The sequence below is a fragment of the Lissotriton helveticus genome, chromosome 1_1, assembly GCF_964261635.1.
Source record: "Lissotriton helveticus chromosome 1_1, aLisHel1.1, whole genome shotgun sequence".
In the NCBI taxonomy this organism is placed as follows: domain Eukaryota; kingdom Metazoa; phylum Chordata; class Amphibia; order Caudata; family Salamandridae; genus Lissotriton; species Lissotriton helveticus.
The window spans coordinates 326,872,375-326,895,198 of record NC_136057.1 but is presented as its reverse complement, the minus strand read 5'-3'; the positions used below and the strand labels follow the sequence as shown (position 1 = coordinate 326,895,198).

The 22,824-nt window shown below is 44.2% G+C and overlaps 1 long non-coding RNA gene across 1 annotated transcript in view; it reads left to right on the top strand.

Annotated features, from left to right (window-relative positions):
* The window catches only part of LOC144769535 (uncharacterized), a 79,341-nt gene that overhangs the window by 559 nt on the left and 55,958 nt on the right, over window positions 1–22,824 (top strand). The gene's annotated exons all lie outside the window — the stretch shown is intronic.

Here is a 22,824-nt window from a genome sequence, read left to right as displayed (position 1 = left end):
TATGGACTATGAACGTAATAACAATTCTTTAATGGACCGTGAGCCTATGTAATTTTTTTAAGAAAGTTGAAATATTTTGGTATTTTGGAACCGTCTGATAAGAGTCACATTGCCATAATCAAGGCGAGACTGAGCATATGCATTGATCAGAGAAGCATACATTCTATTATGTGTGACTGGCAGAATATTTCATGCAGTTTTTAAATAAAAAAAACAGATGCTTGAAATCTTGGAAGCATCAGGATAGGATCCAAAATAATAGATTGTTAAGTAAGTAAGTAAGTAATTTCCTTTATTGCTTGATTAATAAAAATCATTGCAAAATAAAACATCTTAAAAGCAATACAATATATAAAACATTGTCACATTTGTATCATTAATACTCGCCGGTATAGAAAGAATCTGTAATTTCAAGCCATACTGTGAACTTTTTTGTACGTTTCTTTTCACAGCTTCGCCAAGACGTCCTCAACATTTTGTAATTACATTTGTAATCATACATTGAAGTTTGATTGACCTTACGTGTGCAAGACAACTTTGTAATTAATTAAGAACTAAACCAAGTTTAAAGTGCAAGTGTGTGGTAAACAGTAACAGTATTTTCTTTGCAAAATCATGTTAATAGATATAAGATACCCTAGTAATTTGAGCCGCAATATCTGTACCCAAATTCATTAAAAAAAACTATGAATAAGCTCAATTAAACAGTTGTTTTTTAACCTTGTTAATATACTCATAAAAAATAGTATTAAAAAAAATTCTCTGTTCAGGGCAGAAACTTTCAGCCAAACATTTAGAAATTAATTAGACTTTTACCAGATAAAAGTTTATGCAGCTAGTTCTAAAATTGGTAGTAGTCACAAACTTATAGCCACTTTGTCAGTCTGCTGCTGGATTTAGCTTTATTTTTGCTTCACTCATAAAACGGACCAGGCTACAAGCTAGTTGAATGCCCTTGCCTTCAAAACAAACTTTCACTGCTTGCCTGCATGTTAGAATGTGTCTTTCCTTCAGGAGAGGTTTTAATAATAATCTGCGTTCCTTGTGTAAACATTTACAAATACACAGTAAATGTAAGACGCCCTCTTTAGTTGCGCCTAATAGTCTGCACTGTGTTGTTATTTCATTTTGTTTCCATGGTGTAAGGTGCCACATTGCCGGTAAAATTCCCAGTCTCAAACGGAGGAAGCTTTCCTTCACTGCTCTCTTAAAGCTTGTTCCCAGATATGCTTGTGGCAGGCTCCTCGAATAGGTCTGAATAACGACCCATCTTGGGCCCTCCTACATAGTGCAGTCTTTTCTTCTTTGAGGGATAATATCTTTACAGATTTATATACTAGTCCCTCGAAACTGTTGTGGGACCCAGTGGTTTCCCAGAGGTCCTGTAGGCACAAAATGTTTAATGCTGATTGAAGGTAAGCCATGGCTTGGCTATCTTTTTTTCTGTTTCAGCTCCCTCCATAAATATGAGTTCAGCCTTTAATTTGTGCCAGCATTTAATGTAGGCACCTTTACTTGCAATTTGCTGCTTTTGGAGGCCAAACTCTTGCCTTATTTGTGCTGGCAAGGTATACTGTGGAGATTAAAGATTATTCTCATGGCTTTGGACACCACTTTATCCAAGGTACTCTCAACTCTCCCTCACACACATTCACTACTGTATGTAATGGTTGGTAGAAGCTTAGCTCGGAGAACCTCTAGCAGATGGATGAAATTGGGGCCTATCATTTTATACCTGATGTTTTTAGTGCAACAGTCAATGCAGTCCCTCTACCTCTAATAGCCGCTTGTTGTTGGAGGAATGTGCCATTACTATCAGAAATGATGCCAAGGTACTTGTATTCTCAAATGGTTTCTAGCCGGCGGCCCCTCAGCAACCATCGATGTTGATGTTTGTTACTCCTCTGATTTAGTACAATCACTTTAAATTTTTCTAAATTTATACATATCTCGGTTGTATCTGAGAAATTACTTGTGGTACTTATAAGATGCTGCAATCCGATTGGAGTTCGACTGATTAGTATTAAATCATCGGCGTACAGTAAGTTCGAAAGAGTAAAAAACCCCAAATTCGGGGCATGATGGTTGCATTTGTCTAGCTCTGTTGTAAGGTCAGACATAAAACGATTAAACAGGGTCGGGGCCAAGACGCAAGCCTGCTTCAGCCCCTTAGTGGTCGGTATTTTCCTCAACAGGCAATTGCCTACCCCCAGCTTTATTTGGACTAATGTCTTTGAATGAAGTAAAATTAATTGATTCAAGAGTTTTGAGGTTATTTCCCAGCCAGATAGTTTTGCCCAAAGTTATTCCCTGTCAATGCTGTCGAAGGTGACTGTATAGTCAATAAAGCAGACAAATAATGGTTTACTGATGTTTTTAGTTGCGTCTATTAGGAGCGAAAGAGCAAGAATATTTGTTGTTGTCCCCATACATTTTTGGAATCCTGCTTGGTTGATGGGGATTAAGGCTTTTTCCGTTCCCCACTATATAACCTCTTCCAATAGGAGGCCCGCATAATATTTGGCATCAATATCGATTAGTGCAAAGAGCCTATAGTTCTTCGCTTTGTTCTTACTCCCTTTCTTGTGGATCGGCCAAATAATTGATCTCTTCCAGGAATCTGGAATTCTTTCGACTTCCATAATGTGGTTAAGAGGGGCAAAAGTGCTTTGGCCCAGTAGTTCGAGTCCTGCTTAAATAAGATTGGAGGGATACCGTTGGGGCCAGGTGCACCCCCCTTTCTGCCTTTCGCCATCCTATTCTCAATCTGCTTGATTGTAAAGGCATATTGAGTCTCCAAAGCCTGCGTTGTTGGGGTCAGCTGATCACTTTGACTGGCTACGGCTTCTTGTTTGCTTTCATCTGCTTCGTTATTAAAGTGGTGCCATAGATACTTTGCACATTCTTCTTCGGTCACATGGGAACTGATTCCAGGAGCCCTTGGGTTCTCTAAGGTGTTTACTGTATGCCAAAACCTGGCGCTGTTATTAGTATTGGCATCATATAATAGTTTAGCCCATAACTTGTCAGCTTTGTCCTGTTTTGCTTGCGGGATGACCTTTTTCTTACTCGACTTTAGTCTCCTTAATTCCGTCAGTATGTTGTCAGCAGGACTCGTTTGGCGGAGACATCGAGTTACTCTATTTATGTTGATCTTTATTTGCCTTAATTTGGTGGTTTAAATTGTAGAAAGATAGACATTTTGCTTGCTAATGAACGTTTCCTGTTGAACCATTGGCTCCACACATGTTCTTGTTGTTTTTATTTTAACTAAGCCTTTAACCTTTAGTAAAATGTTTCCAGTTATTCATGATATTTTCGTTCCGCAGCTTATTTCCTTCCCACCAAATTTTTACCTCTACCAAAAACATTACCGGGTCACTCGTTTTGCATTTAATTCTCTTATAATTTGATATTACTATTGTACTTGGGTCCTTATTTGGGTGGGTAAGTGCCGTTCCATAAACAGCAAGTATACATTCTTGTGGTAGATGGTCGCTGTGATCTGACATTCCAATTCTGAAATCTTTAAACAATTTGAAAAGTGGTAATAATATGAAGACATAATCTATTGCGGTATTTGCCGAAGCATTATGAAAAGTTGCTGCTTGCGGCCGATCCCCCGCAAAACAACCATTTAATGCTACCAGGTGCAATCTTCCTAGGTACTTTAACAGATCTTTAGATTCCCTTGTTTGTTTGCCCCACTTGCATTCGTCCTGGGGTGGAACACCCCATGCAGCCAGCTGGTTTTCTGCCTGGTGGTCCTTATCTGCATGACCTGAAAGGACCATATTGAAATCTCCTGAGACAATGTAGTTCAGGGTTGCTTCTACAGTGATTAGCCTTGTCAGCTCCGCCACCAGAAGTTTTGCGCCTTTTTTTTTCTCGCAATGGATGTAAATAAATATTCAAAAGTATTAACGGTATTTGTTTTTGGGGCCAACTGTGTCCATCTGTATTATTTGTATACCATTAATTGGTGTATTTTTACTTATCAATTCCTTGACTGTATTGATGGTTTTTATCGAGGCATACGCCGTACGACCTCCTTTTGAATGGGCAAATTTAGAACTTCTGCTTGCCGGTAGATGATATGCTTTAATGCCTTGTAAATGGACTGGTTCTTCCAACGAAGTTTTTTTAAGTAAAATAAGGTCGAACTGTTGGAAGTATATCAATAGATCTTTATTCATTATTTTAGATCCCATCCCATTTATATCCCAAGAGCAGATTTTTAACTGTGGTTTGTTTTTTAGATGTTCCATGATTTGTCATGGGGTCTTGGATCTGATGTTTATAGTTCTTGCTATCTAGGTCCAATCTTCTGTTGTATCCTTGTTGCTTGTGTCTCGTAGGCTTGGTATATTGCTCTCCCTGCATTCTGCTGAGGTACTACGAGCCCCTTTGAGCACAGATTTGATAGGACCAGTAGTCCTTATATTTCTGGGCCTATTGTCATTGTGCTCTTGTTGATGTCTAAGCAGTGGTTCTGGGTAACCGACTTTGTGATAGAGCTCTAGATGGATCCCACAGGCTTCTAGTTGTTGTTCCTCCTTGAGGATTTTCTCCACTATTTCCTGTGTGGCCCAAGTTGTTCTAGTTACCTCTTGTTCTGACAGGTGTTTAAGTACTTAAAATTCTACAGATTCCAGATCATGTGATCCTGTCCCGGCCAGGTTGCTAATGGAGGTTATTAGTCAGAGAATATTTCCTCTGTTTAGGCCGTCGCCCCAGCCTTTCGATTTGTATTCTTGGATGAACAGGATTATTTTAGAATTCGCTCTTCGAAAACTGTTTTGGGGTGTTTCTATACTTGGCTCTGTATCCTTCCTCCTCCAATGTGGAGATGGCTGTGGTTCTATTCTTGGCTCTATTTCTTTCCTCCACAGATTTAGGGGTGGTAGTGGTTAGGTCCCCATTTTGTTTAATAATTCCTTTTATTTTTGTTGATACAGTTACTGCTCCTTTTGTTGCTTCGACTAACCGAAGTTCGGCTCCTATTGCACCTGTTGTTTCCACTTTATTTTCCATCTGTCCTATTGGTTTAATTGTCTCTGCTGATCGACTTGGGCAAGGTGTGCTGATGGTGCTGATGGTAATCTGCTTAACCTGTGAAACTGACAGCTCACCACTTACTCTCTGGCCTGTTTGATCACCTGTCATGTTTAGGTTCTGCTCGCAGGAAAGACATTATGAAGGAATTTTTGTTTCTCCTTTTTCTCCTCCGTTTGCGACGTTGTTTTGACAGTTGTGATGTATTGGTCACCATGTCTGCTTCTTCTGGTTGGCTGATCTGCTTGTCGAGGCTGCCAGGATGCTGTTCTGCTGCTTGTTGTTTGTCTGGGGGCTCTATGGGGTCAGAATCAACATATGGTCTCCCATTAGAGTTGCCTCGTTCCCCAGCCTCCTCTTGTTGTTCCAACCCTGGGGCAACATCTTCTTCTTGCGGCAGTCCTTTTCTGTCCTTCAAGGGGGAATCTTCCAGAATGTTTTCATTCTTATAAGGCTTGGCCCGCTCTTTTTGATCGTACGTTTGTCTTTTAGCTGTGGTATTTTTTTATACTTTTTAAGTCCACAAGGAGATCTCCCATCAATGCTGGCAGTGTAGCAAATTTGTCAATGGTTGAGTAACAGGTACAGCTCAGGGGGCTTATTGCGGTATTCGCTTGTACTCTCTTGGTGAAAGAATTTAGTTCCGTCAGCTTGTTGTCAATACTTGAGACATGCATGGCTAAGCAATTAAGGAGTGAAAGTTGGATACCCATCTTATCCGAATGGTATTCCATAGTCTTTGTTGAGAGTTGCATAGTGTTTACGAGGTATGCACATATTTTATTCCCTTCAATTGGTGCTTCCCCTGTTAAATTTGTCGCCTCCCCTGTCATGCCTTGATGAGTTGTGTTGACTTTATCTACTGAAGAATATGTGGTGACCAACTTTCCCACTCTTCTGTTGTAAGAAAGGACATATTACTAGCTGCGTAATTGGTGTTCTCTGGTTGTTTGGCACCTGTCCTTTCTATATTTCTGCCTAATGTGTAGTGCACAGGATCTAGCTGTCGACCAATTAGAACTGTGTCCGAAGAGCTGATGTTATTTGATGGCATTCCCTGGCCCCAATTGTGCTGTAAATTCTTACTGATGCTATTATGAATTAAAGTTGGCACATCAGAGCTTAGTGGTGAATCCGGCGTTTCCTCGGTTTTTGTTGATAATTTCTCTACATTAATGGTATCAGAATTACTTGCTAAACGCTTATTTGGGATGAGTGAATCAGCTTTTATTTCCAGGCGTAATTCCGATGGTATAACTGCCGAATCATTCTTTGCACATTGCAATTCCAAATTATAATATTTGGCTCTAATGGTATTCTTAAAGTCTCCTTGTGCTCTTTATCTGCTGAGGGTTGTCTAGCCTCCCTATTCCCTTTTTTGATGTCCTTGCCTGTGCAATCCCTACTTGCGTCACTTGTCCCATATCTTGGATCTTGGTCTACTCTATCTTTGCCGCTTCTGTGAGGTTTTTTTTCAAATTGTATTCTCTGCTACTTTCCAGGGTTGATTTGAGTAATAAACCTATTCCTTTTGTTTGCTGTTACTGGCATTTAGCAAGGCCCCTGCATCCTTCACAAATGGGAATTTTGAGTATAGTTTAGGGTGGTAGCAGATTTTTGTTGGCTTTGCTAGTTTTGCTGGTGACAATGTTACTCTGTCTATTTCTACCAGTATGGCTTGGTCCCTATAGGCGTTGACAGCCATTGTGTCCATACATTCACTCATGATTTTATTTTTCCTTTTCCTATTGTTAAAAACGCTTGTGATAGACCATCTTTTTTCCCCAGACCTCATACTCGTCCGCTGTGCGGTCTGCTGGTCTGCTGGACTACTGGAGAATCCTAATGTATGAGGCAATGGGAAATGGTAGTCGTGGGCGTCGCGATCTCTGGGTCTCCTCAGGCTCCCTGTGGATCTTTTTATCGGCGAGTGGGGATACGGAGCCAGCGGAGGTTGCACGTGGTACTAACCAGACCGCCACCGTGTTGCTCTGGGCACGCTCTCTGCTGCTGCCGTCTAGCAGCGTTAGAGTCGCTCTCGCCGTTGGCGTCTTACTGCCTCCGGGAGCTGCCTAGAGACTCGCTGGCGAATCTCACAGCTGGCCGTTTACTGTTTCGTTTTCCTTCTTTTACGTTTCCCTATTCCACGGTTAAGGAGCAGCAGGAACTTGCACAGAGCTCCTTCTCCAGCTTCTGCTCAGATTGCGCCCGCTTTGTCCCTCGGTGTGCTCTTGGCGTCTTCAAGAACCGGAACACCTCAGCCAGCCAACTAGTCAAGTCAAATCCCCTTGGCATCACACTTGGTCTTTTTCTGTGTGAGCTAAAAGGCTAGAGAGCCAGGAAGGTGGCTTGGGAGCTGCGCCGTGTCACGCGCCTGGTCCCGCACCTGCACCTTCTCCACCCCCTGGGACTGCCTGTGATGATAATGTTTTTGCTGTTTTTACAATGTCAAAGCGATGACAGGACCGACTCTGCTGCTCCAGTCGATGAATAATGGGTTAATAATAAGGAGCAGATGCGGCAGTGCTCCAGTCGATAAACAACGGGTTAATAATAAGGAGCAGATGCAGGAGTGTGGGAATGCGGAGATGGGGCAAGCGGGGCACTCAAGGCGGGACTGTAGGCTGCACCTGATCTAATCAGGTGTCCTTCGCGGTCCTGCCAAGGGCTCACACTCACTGAGGCCGTTGATTAAAAGGCAGCAGCACTTGCCACCAGGAGCCCACCAGGAACCCTTTCCTTTCCGTTTTTTCCAGCTACAGCAGCTGGGAAGGGTGGAACAGTGGGCCAGTGGAACAGCAGACACAAGAGCGGTGGGGATGTTTAAAAGTCAGGCGCCACGCCCGTGCTCCCGCGCCTCGCTAGCTTGCCTTGCATACCTTGCCTCCGGCTCTGTCTTGCTCTGTCTCGCTCCTGCTCTCGCTCTCACAGCTTCCGCTTCAACTTCAGCTTCCGCTTCTGTAACCCAGCACCAAAACACAATAGATTGCTGTGCAGAAGGAGAGTAGGGCCGTAGGGGTCAATTATTTTAGGCCTCTTTCTTTGCTGGATTTAATTAAAGCAGTTCCATGACATCCATGAGCATGATGAAGTGTCGTGACTAATGACGCTGCGCGTCATGTCGCGACGTGAAGGTCATGTGACCCCGCGTTAATAAAAGTTACGGGGCGTGCTCACGTCGGCCAGTCAGCGACGGAGGTATGTGCCCGATAGTTGCACAGTACCCTGGCTCCTGTGTTTATTAATGTACACGTGCGTGAGGCCCTAAGATCCACGACCCACCTCGATAGTGTCGCGGCTGAGTTCTTTGCCCGACACAACAACTGGCGATGAGGGTGGGCATGCCTTCGCACCGTGGAGTGGCGGCTGCGAGCTGGTCTAATTGCTTGCGGCGCTCGTGCCCCTTGCACCTACACCGCCCCTGCAGCCTGGAGTCCGGTGGCAGCGCCCGCTGTGTGTGGCTCCGACAGTTGGAGGACCCGGCCGTTTGTCCAGGTGAGGCTGCCGGCCTGTGCACCCACTCATAACCTGCGGGTGGGGGAAGGCCTCTGACACGTGGTCGGCCTACACGGCCGGAAGGACCCTCTTGCCCGCTTGTGACCGGCGCGGAGCAGTGTACCTGGCGTATGCAGAGCAGTGCACCGGCCCGAGAGACTTGAAGCCCCGTCCCGGACCGACGCTGTCCGTAAGGGGTGTGGCGCGACGCGCCCGAAGTGATTGCTACGCACGTCCTCCTCCAGCGCCGAGCGCCGTGGCCGTGTGGAAGGCCTGGCCTCTAGCGCTACCAAGCAAGTGGATCTAGAGGCCCGAGGCACTGCGAAATAGCGCGAAGTGCCCACACACCGCTCTGCATCAGCCTGATCAGTCGGGAGGGCCCATACAGCTCGCTGGTCACCGTGGAGCCTTGGCTGCCCCCCCATTCGCGCTGACGATGGCCCGCACCCGAAAGGCCACCATCCATGCAGAGGCCACTGGAAGAGAGGGGACACAGTCCATTGTCCCGATGGCATAGAATGAATCAGAGGCCCACGGTCACGTAGGAAGACCCGGTGGGGAAGAAACCTAGGCAACATTCGGGCTCGCAGTCGATAGGAAACACGTCGCGTACAGGTGCCGCCACTCACTGAAAAGGCCAGGCGTAAAGAAGGACGGTAGTAAGGCACGCTACACGCACAGCGTGGCGCAGATACCCCCCATCGAGCCATTCATAGTAGAGGGATCGCCATCCTCTCTGGCGCCCAATTGGAAGGACTGGTGGATCAAGTGCAGATATTCTTCTAAGCTACCAAAGTGCATAAAGATCAGAAAAGAGCGATGATACTGCACTTAGGTGGCAAAGACATACACAACATCACGAAGACACTCATAGAAACAACTCCCAAGAACCACCACATGCTAATCCATGCACTCAACGGGCATTTCGAGCCCATGGTTAACCAGGACTATGAGAGGTTTATCTTCAGACAAGCCAGGCAACTTCCTGAGGAATCGTTGGACACATATCATGCCTGGCTGAAGAACTTAGCCTCGATGTGCGGATTCACAGACGTGACGGAAGAAATACGTGGTCAGATAATTCAAGGGTGTGCATCCGTGAAACTTCATGAGCGCATCCTGGAAGAATCGGGGAAACCGTTAGCTGGCATCCTCACGCTAGGACGCACCAAGGAGCTGTCCAAAGCCCGCGCAGCTCACATGGGGGCAGCACTCCAAGCTCCTGTGAAGACGGAACTGGTCAATGCTGTGACCACAAAACCGGCAACGCGATGGAACAAGAAAGGCCCTCGCCCCACCACCACAGCAACCGTCAAGACGTGTGGGTACTGTGGTGGGCCGTCACACCAACCGGAAGAATGCCCAGCCAAAGGGAAGAGATGCTCGGGTGTGGACGCTTTAACCATTTTGAGAAGGTGCGCAGAGCAAAGAAATACCGAAAGCCAGGACAAGTGGTCAATGCGGTGTCAGAGGGAGACAAGTCACCGAGCGACATGGATGATGACGAGGAGGCGGAGGGAGTTCTGCACAAGGTTCACATGATTGGCAGTGCAGCCCGCAAAGTACGCCGCTAACCCCAGTGCCTCATCAAGGTAGGGGCGCAGGAAGTCACGGCAGTAGTCGACACCGGGGCCACGATCAAAATCATGGCTGCTGCCCTGTACCGGACAATGTGTCCCACACCTCGCCTACAACCGTCCGACATCACGGTGTTTGCGTATGGACAGGAGACTCCACTGAAAATTCTAGGACGCTTCAAGACATCAGTGGGCCATGGGGAGAGGATAGTCAACACCAACATATACGTCACCGAAGATGGCCAAGGTATGCTCCTGGGATTTTGTGTGGCTGAAGACTTAGGAGTCATGTCATTTGCCTTCAGCGTCCATAATGAATCAATACAGCACCTCCTTGAAGAATTCTCTGAAGTGTTTGAAGGCATAGGAAGGAAGTCCATCTGCACATTGATCACACAGTACAACCAGTCGCGCTGCCTTTCATCTAAGGCCCCAAGTCGAGCAGGAACTGAAAAAGCTGGAGGCCGCCGGGATTATAGAAAAGGTCACAGGTCCCACGCCATGGGTGTCCCCCATCGTGGTTACACGGAAGCCAAAGCAGCCTGGTGCCGTAAGAATATGCGTGGATATGCGCCTACCCAATGCCGCAATCAAGCGCGAACGCCACATCACCCCGACAATTGATGACCTTATCGGTGAGATGGCGGGAGCATGCTGGTTCTCTGAACTCGATCTACGGTCAGGGTACCATCAACTGGTCCTCAACGAGGCGTCACGAAACATAACCACATTCTCAACTCATGTGGGACTGCGGCGTTACACGCGCCTGAGCTTTGTCGTTTCCAGCGCCGCAGAAGTATTTCAAAATGTCATACAAGAATTGATCACAGACATCCCGGGGGTGATCAACGTAAGTGACGATATCATGATTCATGCCAAGTCACTGCCGGAACACAATACCTGCCTCACACAGGTCCTGAGACGGTTGTGAGATGCGGGACTCACGCTACACAGGGAAAAGTGTGAGTTCCTAAAGAAAAAGCTCCAATTCTTTGGTTACACATTCTCCACTGAAGGGGTCAATCCAGATCCCGAGAAGGTAAGGGAGATCAAGAACACAATCGCCCCCACCAGCGTGACAGAAGTGCGGAGTTTCTTGGGCATGATTAACTATTGTGGACGATTCATCAAAGACCTGACCACCCTCACGGTGCCCCTACGCGAATTGACCAAGGATTCCGTTCCATGGAAGTGGGGTCCACTTCAAGATAAAGCCTTCATAGACATCAAAGACGCCCTCTCAGAGGCGACCGCGTTGGCATTCTTTGACCCTAAGCGAATGACCCAAATTGCGGTGGATGCCGGCCCCGTAGGCCTGGGAGCAGTGCTTCTACAAAATTCGCGTCAGGAGGAAGATTGGGCCCCTGTGGCATTTGCAAGCAGGTCACTTACTGAGACTGAACAGTGCTACTCTCAGATAGAAGGTGCCCCTACGCGAATTGACCAAGGATTCCGTTCCATGGAAGTGGGGTCCACTTCAAGATAAAGCCTTCATAGACATCAAAGACGCCCTCTCAGAGGCGACCACGTTGGCATTCTTTGACCCTAAGCGAATGACCCAAATTGCGGTGGATGCCGGCCCCGTAGGCCTGGGAGCAGTGCTTCTAAATAAATCGCGTCAGGAGGAAGATTGGGCCCCTGTGACATTTGCAAGCAGGTCACTTACTGAGACTGAACAGCGCTACTCTCAGATAGAAAAGGAGGCCATTGCCATACATTTGGGGTGCCATCACTTTCATCTGTATGTTTACGGAAAGCCGTTTGTAGTCACCACGGATCACAAACCGCTGGTAGCCCTGTTTGCCGGGACTTCCACGAAACCGCCCCCAAGAATTGAAAAATGGATGCTTCAGCTCCAAGACTATAACTGTCGAGTTAAATATCAACCAGGGTCGCGCAACCCCGCGGACTACTTATCCCGACACCCCAGAGCGGCCACCGACAAAGAAAGAGAGGACGCTGCAGACATGGAAGAGTATATAACATGCATCACGGCCCGGTCTTGCCCAATTCCCCTCTCGATGCAAGACCTGTCTGAAGCTACTACCAGGGATGAATGTCTCCAAAGGGTCAAGTCTATCTTGCACAGTGGTAACTGGCACAAAGCTAGAGAGGGATGGAAGATCTTACCAGCTCAAGCCCAGAAAATAATGGCAAGTGGAGAAGTGTGCCTCACTGGTTAGAGGAGGCAGACCCTGAAGCAGAGGTCAGACTCGGGACCAGGGTTCAATTCCCGACGCGGCAGGGTCTTGAGCCCAAAATGTCCACGGACTCATTAATTCTCGCTTTGGTGCCTACTCGAATCACGGGTTCACACTCTGCAACTCTGGGCAATAGCTTGCTTAATCTCCACTACGGCCCCCCGCGGCGGGATGCCTGGCTTTCAGCTTGGGGATGCCCAGTAGGGGTTATCTCACTGGGAAAAAGCCAGGACGGGTTCCCAAAGCAAGCGCTTTGAGACCTTGCGGTGATAAGGCGCTATATAAGAACCTCTGACATTTGACATTTGACAAGTCTATATAATGTGAAGGATGAGCTCACTGAAGACCCAAACGGGTGCTTGTTGTGGGGATATCGGTTAGTAATTCCTACATCGTTGACCGACCGATGTGTGCAGCTGGCCCATGTAAAACATCAAGACATGGTAAAAACAAAAGCGCGCCTCCGCACCAAAGTGTGGTTTCCCCTCATGGACGACCTGGTAGAGCAAGCTGCCCGGTCCTGCTTGGCATGTCAAGCCACTGGTGATCTCCTTCGTCCAGCTCCAGTCGTCACTGAGCCAAGGCCATGGTCCCCGTGGGCGTGCGCCAGCATGGATTTTGGCAGCTTACCTGATGGCCGACACACACTGGTGATGATTGATGATTACTCCAAATATCCAAAAGTGGAAATCGTGACCTCTCCCAATGCTATGGAGGTAATCCCCAAAATAGAGAAAATCATAGCCACCCATGGGTTAATGCGTGAATTACGCACGGAAATGGACCCCCATTCCAGGGGCAAGAACTGGCAGCATATCTCACGGCCCTGGGCATTCGACATCGACGAATTACACCCCGCTGGCCTCAAGCAAATGGTGAAGAGGAACGCTTCATGAGGACTCTTAACAAAGTCATCAGAATCGCACATGACAAGAAACAATCAATAGAAATGGCCATCTTTACATTCCTCCGCAGCTACCGGCAGACGCCCCACACAACCACAGGGGTAGCCCCTGCACACTTGCTAATGGGCCGAGTGGTCTGTGATGCGATACCCCATCATCCCACATGGCAGCCAAAGGGTCCGGATAATACTCTAATTGATGTTCTCCAACAGAAGGCCCATGCTCAAGTAAGCCAACGACGGAAGGCAAAAGGGAGCCGGATAAAATAAGGAGATTTGGTGCTGGTAAGGAATCGTTACAATGTCGGCAAGGACTGTTGTGAGCATTAGAGGGACCGAGTTATCGCTACCCGGGGACGGGAAACCGTGACCCGCAACGTGTCTCATTTCAAGAAATTTCACCCGGAACTGTCAGCGTCAGATTCTGGTGCCTCAGGACTTGCGGATAACAATCGGGGAGTCGTGGGATGCCCCCCTGCGGAAGAGGAGTCCGTCACTGAGAACCCAGATGAGTCCTGGGTGAAAGAACCTTGTGGTGTGGAGAGTGTGGACTCTTCTGCCCTAAATGAAGATGGCTGTGGCGAAATTGTTCCTGAAGACAGTCCCAGTCTGTTCTCTGGGCAAGGTCAGTCGCAGTATCAGTTGCGCAGCAATCCTGAGCCATCGTCCAGACTGAGGGACTACATCAGGTAAGACTGTTCTATGTTTGTTCGTGCATTGAGCCTAATGTACTGATTTGTCGGGTCCGATGTGCACTATTTCAGAAGTGTTGGAATGTCAGTAGGGCTGTTTCATTGCTATGTTGTTTCGATCGTTGTTGGGGAGGGATGTAGTGTCGTGACTAATGACGCTGTGCGTCACGTCACAACGTGAAGGTCATTTGCCCCAGCGTTAATAAAAGTTACGGGGCGTGCTCACGTCGGCCAGTCGGCGATGAAGGTATGTGCCCGATAGTTGCACAGTACCCTGGCTCCTGTGTTTATTAATGTACACGTGCTTGAGGCCCTAAGATCCACGACCCACCTCGATAGTGTCAGGCTGAGTTCCCTGCCCGACACAACACATACCAGAAGACTCTGCGCTAGGTAGGAAGTATTACATTGGTTCTTCGCAAATCCAAAGATAAATTGTGTGTCTTTTGTGTAGACATAACATTTCGTACCCCCGTTCTTCAACAATAGGGCAAGATGGTGCATGTATATATTGAATACCAGATGAGAAAGTATCCTGCCATAAGGGACACCTCAATTGAGAACTTTGAGTTTATACACATTCAGAATAATTGCCACGATTTTGTAACTATGTATTTTTATTTATGATTTTTTTTACATGAGGCTTGCAAAGCAGCTAAAGATGGCCCTGGGCTAGACCTAAAATGTACTCCATGCAGACATCTACATGCATGAACCTCATATTTGCACCTACATGCTTTATTCATTTCTCAACCACTGCTTAGCCTCTTTCACAGACCAATATTATAACTATTTGTGGTGTCTTTAGACATTATATTTCTAGGAGTTGTTGTGATGTTCTCTGGGTACCTGATTTGCCTATGTGCAGAGAGTCTCTCTACTGATTTTGAAAGGGAAAACAAAACAAGTACAATAACCTAGTGCAAACGCCATGAGGTCTCCATTCTAACGTAATCAGTAGGGTCAGTTTTATACAGTAGTGGGATCAAGTTTACATGGTAATAAGTCAAGACTTTTCTTCCAGAACTTAACCGTTCACATGATTACTATTTCATTTGAGAGTTGCTTTACAGTGATAACTTGCTTGTGACATAGTGCTAGATACCATATTCCTACCATCTATTAGTGCTGTACATAAATTATTAGTGGCCTGACTTAGAGTTCGGTGGACAGATTTCTCTATCACAAATGTGACTGATGTGTCATAGGTTAAGATGAACTTGTAATATGACAGACTAGATATCCGTCGCATTTGTGGTGGTGTAACACGTCTGCTGAGCTCTAATCAGGCCCTAAAACTGCCTACCAAGGCTCAAGCACTGCTGATCAGCATTTATGTCATTGGCAACCATTGAACTCACTGAGACATCCCAGTTATTGAACACTAGAGTACTTCTGCAGCTGTCTTTATCATAATTGCAATTAAATGGTGTTACTATTGTTATTTGACAGCGTGTAGTGTTCTTTTTCCTTTCATCTGGCCTTGCACTGATGTAACTTGCATCATGCATAGTAGCACACTGCTTATGATCACTCCATAGTGGCTCATCACAATTCTCAATTGCGCACACAGGGCCTCATTTATGAGGTTTTGCCATAGGGCAGCAACGCACGCTCCCTGCTGCGCTGAACTACGGCAAAAGAAAAGGACAGCAATGCGCCATATCTGACGCACAATGGGCTGCTGTGTGCCAACGCACACACCTTTGCACAATGGTGCAAGGGTGTCTGCGTTGCAGGGATGATTATTTTTATGATTAACAGGAAGGGAAACCATCCTGCACAAAAACAATCACAAGAGGCTTTTTCCTCTTTCTATGTGTGGTGCGGAATGGCGGGGCAAGAGGCCTTAGAAATGAGCCCACAGTCAGGAAGTGTGCACAAACAAACATGCTGTGACCGCACACAGAGAAAAATAATTCAAGGGAACATTGCTCCTCACTCCAAATATACGCATCATGCATGATAAGAAAAAGATGTCTGAAATGGAATCACAAGAACCCGAAAGCCTTTCAAGAAAATATCCAAACAAGCTAAACCAATTCCATTAACCCGCCATAAATGTGCAAACCTATCTTGAAAGAACAAAATCACCTAAATAAGTGATATTAAATAGACATGTATACACCACCTGGAAGGCACTAGAAGCTCTCGCAAATAAAAAACAATCCCTACTTTGGGAAATGAATCATCACATCCAAGTGCACACATATGTACTCCCAAGAGACCATAGTTTCATACAATAAGGTTTGAGGTTTACCACCATATGAGCACAGTCAAATTTAGGCATTATCTAGACATCCGTACAACGGGACATTCCTACAAAAGGGAAAATTAACAAAAACACCATGCTATATATCGCTCACAACTTAAATAAGACAAACGCTAAATGGTACCTTGAAAAGACATCCAAGAGCTTGTTAAAAACATGTCTACCATCTATTCCATACCATCTCCTAAGTTCAATAAATGCAACGGAGTAGGCAGGGCTACAAATACGGGTGCACTACACAGACACCATGTTGGAACCATGTATATATAGTCATATAAATGAAGGACTAGTCAGAAAACCGACAAATTAATGGCCACCATATTAGACCGATTGACACACCTTGCCATCAATGCATATGTATTCGCAAGAAAATTCAAATATTACAGTATCATAACGATCTGCTTTATGATTCAAATATCAAACAAAATTTACAGCAATGTCATGAGTACAGTAATTTGCTCCAAAGTTAATAATAAAACAATAATGAAAAGAGAAAAAGAAAGATGGTGTTAGAAATGGCCTTTCCTGCAGGGTCATCCCCAACATTTTTGCCTTCTTCCTCCCCTTTTTGCTCAATCCGTTTTTGTTGAGTTCGGGCCTTCGGGAGCTAACAAGTGCTACAGTGCTTGTGCTCTCTTTAAAGCATGGTAGGATTGGCTTATACCGAGTAGGTATATTTAATTTACATTAAGTCCCTAGTAAAGTGGACTACATGTGCCATGGGCCTGTAAATTAGATGCTACTAGTGGTCCTTCAGCACTGATTGTACCCACAATTAAGTAGCACTTTAAAAAATGCCTCAGCCAGTCATTGCAGAGCCTGTATGTGCAGTTTAAACTGCCATTTTGACATGGCAAAATAAACCCTTTGCCAAACCCAACCTGCCTTTTTAATGCATACACATTACTCCTGAGGTAGGCCCTAGACAGCTACAAGGGCAGGGTGCAATGTTTTTAAAAAGTAGTACATGTACTATCATGTTTTACATGTCCTGGTAGAGCAGTGGTTCCCAAACTTATGACTCCTGAGGACCCCTATTGACTCACGACTGGGGACCCCAGCAATTTGTATGATTTAAACTTCAAACATTAAAAGAGGCATTTGAAGAAAATAAACACACGTGTGCACACAAACCAAATACTCATATAACTAAGGATTTTAGTATTTTATATTGAAAGAATTTGCAACAAAATAAATAGTTTTAATGAGAAGGTTGGCGCTGCATCTCCGTGACTAACTTTTCAATAGTTAGTTTTATTTCGCAGTACAAGGCTCCTGCTCCTGCCAGGGCCAGAGTGTAAACCCAAAGTAGCCCTGGCAAATGTTTTCAGACCAGTCCCCATACAGTGCACATTGAGTGCAGTGAGTGAGCAAGACCCCTACAAAGGGGGCTTTGGGAGACTCTCCCTCCAAGAAAATGTAGGAAACAATGGCGCATTCTACAACACATTCATCATTATATATTGAATTGTATTAGCTTTTAAAGAATATTAAATGATGACCTCACTATGTACCAGGATACAACAATCTTTGCTGGGGTTCTTCAATGATTCCCTTATTATAACCCTTCAACAGTGCCTTTCAATTCTCCATAGCCCCTCCATCACAAGTATTTCATTTTTTTACAACATCTATCATACCATTGTAGGATGCCAGAGCACTTTACATCACCTGCATATAGAGACAATGAATGATACGTGTAAATCAGTGTATAGAAAATGTTACATAAGGCAAAGGTGACTACACGTTGTAGGAGTCATTCATACTGGTAGGCATTTTTAAAAAGTGCTTGGTCTGGAAAAGCACAAACACAGCGGTTAGCATTGACTTGAACAATAAAAATGTATTTCCCCCCAAATAAACCCTTTTAGCAGCATCAGGATAATGAAAGAAACTTTAAAAATATAAGTTACTAACTTGTACCATGCAGTGTATAAGCAGCTCTTTAAAGACAGTTTATAGGTCACTGTGCTAGATTATGATTTTCTCTTATGAGCTGCAGATTAACAAAATAATCTCTCTGACAAACCAGTAACACACTGACCTATGCACATAAATTACCGTTTTTTAAAATGCTTGGTACACGTTCTTGCAATAGGCATATTAACTCTCTGTGCTACATTACATAAGTCAAAGCTGCCACGGGCCAAAACTCTCATTTCTCTCCAGCAGGTACATTATTCACTGGTGTTATTTTGACACATATTGTTGCTCGAAAACTGCCAATTATACAAGGAAATTTGCAGTGCTTTAAAATTGCTGCCTGCGGACCCCCTGGGAATGTGTCACGGACCCCTGGGGGTCCACGGACCACAGTTGGGAAAAACTGTGGTAGAGAAAAATTCTCAAATTTTCTTTTCACTACTAAAATGCCGATCTCTCTCATGAGATAACATTGGAGTTGCAGTATTTCTTTTATAAGTGTCATTTCTAAATGGGAACAGATAACCCCTTCAAGTATGGTGTCTCCGGAATCACAATCTAAAATCCTAACTTATGGTGAATCAGATTTTAAATTGCAGTTCTGAAAATGCCACTTTTAGAAAGTTGACATTTTCTTGCCTTAGCTATTTGATACATACAGCCTGTCTCTGTTCATATGACTGGGTGCATTTGGCAGTTGTGCTTTGTGTATTCCTCTTTGATAGTCACACACTATAGGAGCTTAGGTGTGATGGTAGGACCATCACTGGCATGATGGGAGGGTGGAACTGGGCCTATCCTCACTAATACTTGAATAGTCTGTCCTGCCTCCACACAAAGGGCCTAACAATCCTGCATTCTCACTTCAGCCAGCTTGGAGCCAGGGGCGGGGAGGTAGGGAAATCCATGCACTTCAAAGAGAATGTCTAGAAGCTTCTCCCACTTTCAACAACCAGAGCACCAGGGTATAAAACAAGGACCTCAGACACCAACTCTAGAAGACACTTCCGGACCTTTCTTTGGATACTTTGCCAGGAAGAAGGACTCCTCTGCTGTTGAAAGGACTGTCACTCTGCTGCTATGTTGTGCTCACCTGCTGCCCTCTTGCATGGGGAGATAGAACTGGACCTGCAACCCATCCTGAACCCAGAACCCCAGAGTGGCTAAAAAGGCTAGTCTGCTGGACTCCTGATCTGAGCCCCAGGGAATTAAAAGGCTCCCAAACAGTACCTGGACCCATCCTCTTTGAGTTCCTGACCCCCCATGTGGTGGCCTGTACGCACCAGAACCGCGCCGCTTGCACAGAAAATCAGAGCAAGCCACAGCCAGTCCGTCTGTTTTCAAAGCAAGCATTGATTGCAACGGAGCCCTGTTAACGCCAGGCCCCATTCCTCCCATCCACGATGCCTGGCCTGCTCTATACGCCACGCCGACCACTGGCAGAGATGCTCTCCTTGCTCCCTGCTGGGGCTGTATCCAATCAATGCTCCATTGCAGTTGGCCTCAACTTTTGGCTTTGACCCGGTCCAGCACGACTTGTTAGCCGTAGTTGGCGCTTTATTTTTTTAGGCACTATATTGCAGTCTATTCTTTAAAAATTAATAACCACTGTGCTACTGATTGGATGTTTGTAGTTTTGGTCTTGGTTTATTTATTAAATTAAGCTTTATATTTCTATTTTTCTAACCTGGTTTCAGATCTTTTCATGTGGCCATTGCACTGTTTTACTGTTTGAAGTGTTGCACAAATACTTTACACATTTCCTCTTAGTAAAGCCTGACTGCTCTGTGCCAAGCTACCAGGGCTTTTAACACAGGTTAATTTGGAGTTTTCTTGTGCCTTACCCTGATCAGGATTGTAGTTTCTGCTTGACAAGGGCTCCCACCCCAGTCAACCAGTAACACAATTTTCAACAGATGGGACAAAGCACTGGAGTTCAGACAGATACAGAACCAATATCATGTTGAGTCCAGCTTCCATCCTAGTGGCAAATAGATAATCGCTGTACGAATATGTGATGCCCATCAGTCTTAATCTAAATGTTAAAGCCAAATATAAAATGGGGCCGCTTTCTTAAACATCCTCAAGTGTGTAAAAAAGGAGACCAATATAGTACAGCAGCAATGTGCTAAAAAAATTGAAACAAAAGAAAGACTATGTCCTGGAGTCCAAACTAAAACAATATTACATTGTGTGTGTTTTCCAGTGCTATTTCATTAGTAAACGATACACTAATTCAAAAGAACATCTTATGTCCAGAGCACCTGGGTTTACTCCTCATTTAGAGCATGTTACACTCCTTACAGATTCTCAGTTAATCATTTTACCAACATAAAGTCATTCAAGAAGGTGAAAGAGTAAGATACACAAGTGAGTGAACCACAAATCCCAAGTGAACAGGACAAATAAAATACTACAGTCAAATCAACATATTTATCCACAGAACAGACAGAGTTTCAATCTCTCAAGAAGTATTGCAGGTCATAATCAATCTTCAAGTGATAATCAACAGATTTTAATTTGATTAATCATTCTGCTCCGGCAAAGCAAGCATAGTTCTCTATTACCACCCCCAAGATCAGCAATTACACTAAGCAATTTAAAGTTATAGGGTGGTTTGATGCATGTACAGCAATAGGATACATTTCATTGTTCGTTTTGACCGATCTGAGATGTTCCAGTACTCTCTCCTTCAAATTCCAAATGGTACCGCCAAAGTGCATTTTGCCACAGGTACACAATAAAACATATACCACATATTTCATTTGACAAGTCAAATACATCTTAATCATATACTCTGGGCTTTCATTGTAACTAAAATTAAGTTTCTTGTCAATTTTCATTCTTCAAGCAAAACAAAATCCACATTTAAAACAATCCATTGGATCAGGCATCCAACCAATGAAGTGGTTTAACTAATCTTGAATAGGTGGAACTAATAATGTTTTTAGTAGTGATACCCATACGATAAGTTATACTCCGACAGGTGTAACAAATTTCTCTTTCATTGGGTCCTGATAAAGAAGAAAGCAATGTCTATTTGGAATGTGGTTTATACTTCCCACATCACTTCCAACTTTAGTGATAAATGTAACTTTCTTTATTTCTGCTATTCTTCTTGTCAACATTTTTAAGCAATGCTGCCCGATCCAATTGTAAAGCCTTATGCCATACTTGTTCCACAAGGCCATAATCATAACCAATTCAAATGCACAATGCGTATACTTGGAGTGAGAAGTGAATATAATTATAGAGTGAGTGTTTGTACCTATCATTCATGGCACTCAACATTACATCAATGGACAAGCTACTTTTGTTTTCTGTCTGGAGCTTCTTCCGACAGCTACTGATGTGTCTTCTTACACGGGTGACTATAATAGTGGCTACTGTAGGTTCTTGAACCTTCTATGATATTTTCATTACTCAGATGTGACCAAAATTCTATTACTTGCTTCTGAGGGTGTCACGTTTATCTTTCCGAGCAGTTGTCTTGTACACAGCAATTCATATTTTCTATGCACGGGTGACAACCATGGGTTGCTCTTAGACCTTTACCCACTGTCATTGTTGGGTATGATTTCTTGATATTATAAAGCCTTTTCCATCTTTGAGCGCTGCAGTCTTTTTTGTATGAATATTTTTGAATTTACATTTATGTACTCTGTATTTGTTTTTTGTCATTTAGTATATGTATTTTGTGATTGATTTCTAGCCCTGAGAAAGTCTGTACTTAAATGAAAAACATGTTGGCTAGAGTGGAGAAGCTATGAAATAAATCTAGCACCCGTATCAAACTGAGATTTGAACTGTTGTTTTTGTGACACTTGAGAGAATTGGCTTACATGGTGGAAATTTCTCTATCATAGGGAGATTGATGGCCTCCCTATCTCTGTGAGCACTCAACAATTCATGAAGACTAATTGAGTGACTGTCAATTTATAAATGGAGATGTGCACCTACAAGTGATTATCCTAAGTCATCTAAGTTGTATGTTATATCCTTTTTAGGAGTGAGCTTCAATCTGCATTGCTTTTTGTTTGCACATATTCATTTGGCACATTTATTTAGGCTGCCAATATGAATTCAAATAATAAGGAGCGAGAAAGGATGGCAGAAGACCTTTTCAGGGACTTAAAAGCTAGAGTACCTTTAGCCAAATTTGGTAAACAAGATAGGAATCCGAAAGAGGGATTTAAGGATAAATTAATCAGATTAGAGAAATTGAAAAATTTGGAGATATCTAAATGGTGGGTTGGAGCTATACTTAAAAAGTACCTTCAAAACAAGAGGATCCCACAAGGTTTAAGTTTTCAGATTTTCCCCACTCATGATGATTTAGAACCGTATCTATTGCCCAGATGGAAGAAAGAACTTACAAATTCTTCTAGTAATTTGATGGAGATATTAATTATAAGCTTTGACAGGAAGGTAGATAAGTTACAGGAGGAAATAAAAAAATGGAGATAAGGAAATTAGCTAACTTAATCTTCCGAAGGCAAAGATATGGAAAGCAAAGAAAATAAAAAGTGATGATCAGGATTATTCTTGCAGACATGAATTCATCTTTCCTAAGAAGTTTGACTACCTAGAAAAAACAAATCAATCTTTAATCTGTTGCAATCACAACCAGGAAAGGTAAAATCACAGAGCTAATACATTAAATATAGTGTCACAGATAAATACCCAAACAAATAGAATAAAATCA